Source organism: Rhododendron vialii, chromosome 7a, assembly GCF_030253575.1.
Source record: "Rhododendron vialii isolate Sample 1 chromosome 7a, ASM3025357v1".
Taxonomy (NCBI): Eukaryota; Viridiplantae; Streptophyta; class Magnoliopsida; order Ericales; family Ericaceae; genus Rhododendron; species Rhododendron vialii.
The window spans coordinates 9,475,176-9,481,147 of NC_080563.1; positions in this window are offsets into that span (position 1 = coordinate 9,475,176).

The window sequence follows — 5,972 nt, forward strand, 5'->3', positions numbered from 1 at the left end:
TACAAAAATGACCAAATTACCCCTGTACACTTAATTACCATATTGGTCGCTCTTAATTTCCGAATCGCAGCGTATCCAAGTGGCTTATTTTTTTGTCTTTATTCAAATATTTTTCGCATTTGTTAGTTTTTTGTCAAATTTTTGAGAATTATTACTTTGTCATGACGAGAAGAATCTAAAAAGTAAAAAATTATAATCGAAATTAATAATTTTTTTGAATAAAGATGAAAAAATTGGCTTATTTTTGGCTTCATTCAAAAAATTTAGGTTTCGATCATAATTTTTTACTTTTAGATTCTTCCTATCATGTCGAAACAATAATCCACAAAAAGTAAAAAATCAAAAAAGTATATATCTTTTTTTTTGTCTTTATTCAAATTTTTTTTCATATTTGATAGTTTTGCGTCAAACTTTTGTGACTTAGTGATTGGTCTTGTAGAGAAAAATCGAAAAAGTAAAAAATTATGATCGAAACTCATAAATTTTTTCAAAAAGACAAGAAGAAAGTAATTTTTTTTTGTCTTATTGACTTATTTTTGTCTTTATTCAAAAAATTATAAGTTTCGATCTATTTTTTTTTACTTTTTCAATTCCTCTCGTCGAAACAAATCAATAAGTCACAAAAGTTTGCCGCAAAACAAAAAAATGCAAAAAAAATTTGAATAAGGATAAAAAAATAAGTCATTTAACTTTTTAATCCGAACCCTATGCGGGACTACCATGTGTTTTCAATTTTGACTTATCAAAATAATTATTACTGGTCACAATTGATTATTAATTTGGACCGTTCAAAATATTTTTGGACATGTGTAATTTAGCACAAAAGAATTAAAAGAGAGAGAGAGAGAGAGAGAGAGAGAGAGTTAAGTTCTTGATCTATGCGAAGGTTGAGAGTGTTATTCAGAGAACAATTTGGGGCTTTGTTCAAAGTGTGAACTAATCAGAAGGTGAATATAACTGTTACACGTATGTGCAAAGAGATGAGAATTTTTGGTGAGTTATTTTCATGACCCATTGGGTCATTTAAGTTGATCCAATTGATACCCAATTAAGACCCAATTATTAATGGGTTAGTTGGGTTTGGACCCATTCTTACCCAACTAATAAATGGGTTGGGTTGGGTTTATGTTTTAATTGATGGGTCTGGATTTGTTAATGGATTTGGGTTCAATTTGTCACCCCTACTTTATATATATTATAATGATCCTTCTCTCATTAATTTAAACCAACGACGAGGACGGCATATACATACTCGCCATTTCCGATCGTAAAGACGAGGATCTGGAAGAGATAGAGGGGGTCGAGAATCCGGACCCACACTGAGCTGAAAGGAGCGAGCCTGTAGAATGTGGCCACATCTACAAGTGGAGCTCTTCTACTGCTTACGCTCATCAGGGTCGGTGTCTCTTTTCACTCTCTATTCCTTTGAAGTTCTGTACGAGGGTATGCCTTATTTATCCGGCTCCGTACGGTATTTACGAACGAGATCCCTCATTAGCAGCTTTTTGTACACATATATACATGTATGTATGTGCATATATAAATGTACTAGCGTTTGGGGCACACGCATGCAAATTTTTGTTCAAATACTCAACGATTATCGAGATTCCTGAAATTAAATATAAACACGATAAATCAATTTGAAACTCTTTAGAGATATTGTTAGAATTGAAAAACTGAGGAGTATACAAACAAGACGATGGTTGAAGAACATACAAATATCATAAGCAGACCCCAAAACTAATACTATACGGCTAAGAATTAAATATTTTCTTAGGCAAAACTCACCAATTGAATTTGAAAGCGAGTTGATCAATGGAGATATTGCCTCACAGGAAAACTACAAAAATTTACTACTCCAAATAAGATAAGGGAGATTCGTGTTAAAAGAAAAAAGAAATAGGGGGGACGTAGAGGTGAGGAAAGGAGAAGTGGGGTTGAGGGTCCAGTTAAGTTGGGCATAATTTTTACTACCTCTTTGTCTCAGTAGTTATCTAATAGTGTACGTACCAAAGATAATTGTAAAAACTTACTGTATTTCTTAAAGAGCACTTACGAAAAATACTTTTGTGACACAACTTCACAAAAAGTATACACCAAATAGGGTTCTTCATTTACAGAGTATATATATTAGAATAGATGTATATATAATTCTGAAAACCTTGTAAGTTTGTAGTTGGAATGGAGAACTCTCTCTCTCTCTCTCTCTCTCTCTCTCTCTCTCTCTCTCTCTCTCTCTCTCTCTCTCCAATTTTTTTGTTCTCCTAATTAATGTTCCTCGTGCATCCTCTGTTTTGTGGTTGTGGTTGCCGATCAACTGCTGCTATAAAGGCCTTTGAAAAGGTTGAGACCCGCCCCAGGAAAATGACTAATTAATGGGGGGATTTGGAAGTAAATTGTTGCAGCCAAAAAAAATTTTGTTTTTTGCCATATGATGCAAAATATTTTACTTGAAAAATGTTTTACCCATTTTTTGTCTAACCCCACAATGGAAAAAGCCAAAATACTTTACAGAAAAAATATTTTATGTACCCGAAATAGACGGAGCCTAATGCCTTGTTTGGTTCATGTTTTGAAATTTTTTGGGTGTGATTTTTGGGTAATTGGTGGAGAGAAAAATTAGGGTAATAATTGAAAATAGGGATAATGAGTGGAGAGAGATAGAGAGAAATAAGAATAACGATTAGTGATAAGGATAATAATGATTGAAAGTAGCTATAATGAGTGTTTTTAGAGTTGAAAAAAAAATTTCAAGTTATGATCCAAAGTAAATGTAAACTTCTCAAACAATATATACAGAATAATTCTTCAAAGTATCATGAATCCTATTATCACTCACCTTGAAGCCAAATGTACATACTTCTGAGAATATGCATACAGAGAAGTTTAGATTTTCATAAAAGCTTAACATATTTTGCAGTTTCACTGAAGTAGCTAGAAGCACTAGACAGTACGAAATAAATCAACAAACCATAATTAAGCAGGCAACACATTGCCTCTTTTTGGAGTGCAACGTAGGATTTAGATATATAGGATATCTACTAACTATAAAATTTATAACGCATGCATTTTATTAAAAAAGATTCAAAATGATGACACAATCTTAGTGTAAAATTATTAATGATATTGTAAAAATATTTTTTGACAACGATAAAAAATAAAGAAAATCAAGAGATAAAAGCTCCAAATAGACAAGCAATTATTGTAAACCAATAATTATAAGTGAACAAGGCAACGAAAGTTTAAGCATTAAATTAACTCTACTATTTAATTTTTGAGATAAATAAAAGTGTGTATGGTAAATATAGTAGGGCACTTAATATATATAATTATGCAACACATAAAATTACTACAGTATAAATTTTTTAGTTTTGAGTAGAGGGCACGTGACTTCACATGCCCCATATAAATCCGTCCGTGAAACAAACGGTGCCTAAACTTCTGAGAATCTGTATATAGAGAAGCTTAGATTTTTCATAAAAGCTTAATTAACATATTTTGTAGTTTCATTGGAGTAGCTAGTAGAAGTAGACATTACAAAAATAAATCTGAAAACCATTATCAAACAGGCAACCCATTGCCTCTTTTTGGTATCCGACATAGGATTTATGTATCTGTATATGTTTGTAAATACTCCGTATCAGTTTCGTTTGTTAGACTCAAATACAAACATTTTGCAGGCATATATATCCGCAAAAACTTGGTTATCCATTTTCTACACCTAACTGGGGGTTCAAGTTCAAGTGCAAGTTTCTCTACACCCCGGTTTTTCTGGTCTCTTTTCAAAGATCTCTAAGTCCAGTTCTTATGGTCCCAATTCTTCAAGTCCCAGTTCAATTCCACGACGTTTTTCTGGAATGAGTTCTACTGCAAGTTCCCATGTATCTGTTCCATCCGGTCGTTACTTGAAGAACAACTTTTCTTCACGTGGGAAGGAAGCATTAACCTGCTTAAATACTTTGGATTGCGGACATCTTGGCAATTTGGGACTGGAGTAGTCCTCAATTGCTTGAATTGTTTCCTTGGTAAAAAAAATATATTCCTTGTGTCGCTACGAATATGGAGTCTCCCCATCAACTTTTGAAGGGAAGTCGGGCAGCACATGCACCACAGCAGAATCTGGCTCGCCCGAAGAAGTGATCCACAGAGCCAAGTACCTGCTTGTGGATTCGGAAACTATTATGATTTGGAGAACCATAACTGTGAGGATTTCGCTCTCTACTGCAAAACTGGTCTGTTGGTTTCTAACAAAAGCGCACCCGGAATGAGTGGCCAAATAAATTTTGCGCTATCTTTGTTGTTAGAACATGTTGGAACGTTGAGTTCAACATCGGATAAACAGAAAAATAGTTGGATCTTAATATACAATTGGATAACTCACCACAGTAAGGTTAGGGGTGTTCCGGTTTCTTAGAAAATGAAGGTAATTTCAAACTCAAAATCATGTGTTTAAGCAAATAATTTTCCTACCAATATGAATCTTATTTGATAGATCTCATTGAGAACTTTTAAACGATGCAAAAAAACTTTAAAAATTATTTTTAATTTTCATTATATTTGAGCTTGAAATTATCTTCTTTTTAAAAAAGGAAGGTTAAAAAAGAAAGCGGAACGGGGCCTTAGCCTTTTAAGTGGATATGAGTCTCTCATTGTATATTTGGGCCTAAGTGATGTGGTAGACTATTTGTCATTACTCTTGAAAAATCCTAAATCGCCTAGTTTTATAAATATTTGCTATGTATGAATTCTTTATTAAATAAACCACCAATCAATCCAAATGCAGGAACGAAAAACAATCAAAAGATAACACCAGTATATACGTGGAAAACCCTAAACGGAAAAAAATCATGAGAAGGAATCAAGCACTACTAAACACGAGGTTACAAGAACTCTTTCTATAAGTTTGAACTCCACAAATCTAAACCTAGACGCTCTTGCCGAATACACGTACACCTCTCTGAATACTTGACCGCCGCTACCTTGAATCCACAAGCCTTCCGTTTGTCTCCCGGAATCCACCGAAAGACTTTACTTAGAGATTGATTGATCAATGTTGTAGAACAAAACCCCTCGAAGATGATCCTTTAGAACATAGGTGATGATATACCTTCACTAAACTTCAAGGTGCAGAAACCCTAGCCACCAAAAGAGATAGAATATGAAGAATACGATCTCAGCCTTTTTATCTCGTAGCTACTATATAATATGACCTAATAGGTCGATATTTATAGGCAGACTTCAATAATGTTGTTTCCTTATTTCCTTAATAATCAAATCAATTGATTGCACATCTCCAATTGATTTTCCCACGATTCAAGCTTCCCATATTTCCTTCCTGCCACTGAATATCAAATCCCTTGATTGCCTTAATAATCTTCCACTACAGCTTCCTAAAGACTCGAATACTCGATTACAAAATATCATTGATTTCCTTCCACTTTTCTAAACAGACACTTTAAAAATGAATTAAAAGAAATTACAACTCGATAAACATGACACAATCAAATGTGAGTTTTGATCATGAAAGTGCCAACCAAAAAGGAACTCAGCCTATGGAGTTTACAACTCTCATACAAATTGGGCTTTGAGCTCGCAGTGGCGGATCGATGCATCAAACAAACTCTCAACAAGTGGTATCAGAGGCGATGGAGGTGATAGCTGACGATCTATAGGAAGACTCTCAGCGCACCATTGAATAGTCTTGCACAGAAGACACTCAGTGGAGCGGAAATATCCAAGGTAACTCCCAATGAAGCAAGGTGGCTCGATGTTGGAGTGTTGTATTGGATGGCTCATTATTGATGGAGTTGACTCGTCGGGGAGCACGGTGCTGTCGAATTAATAAGCACATTGGCTCTCAATGGAGTTCTCGTCGGGAAGCATAGTGCCAGTGACTAGGCACGTTGGCTCCCAATTGAGATGACTCTGAATCAATGGAGTGGGCGCAGAATAAGTCCAGTTCGAGAGATAGG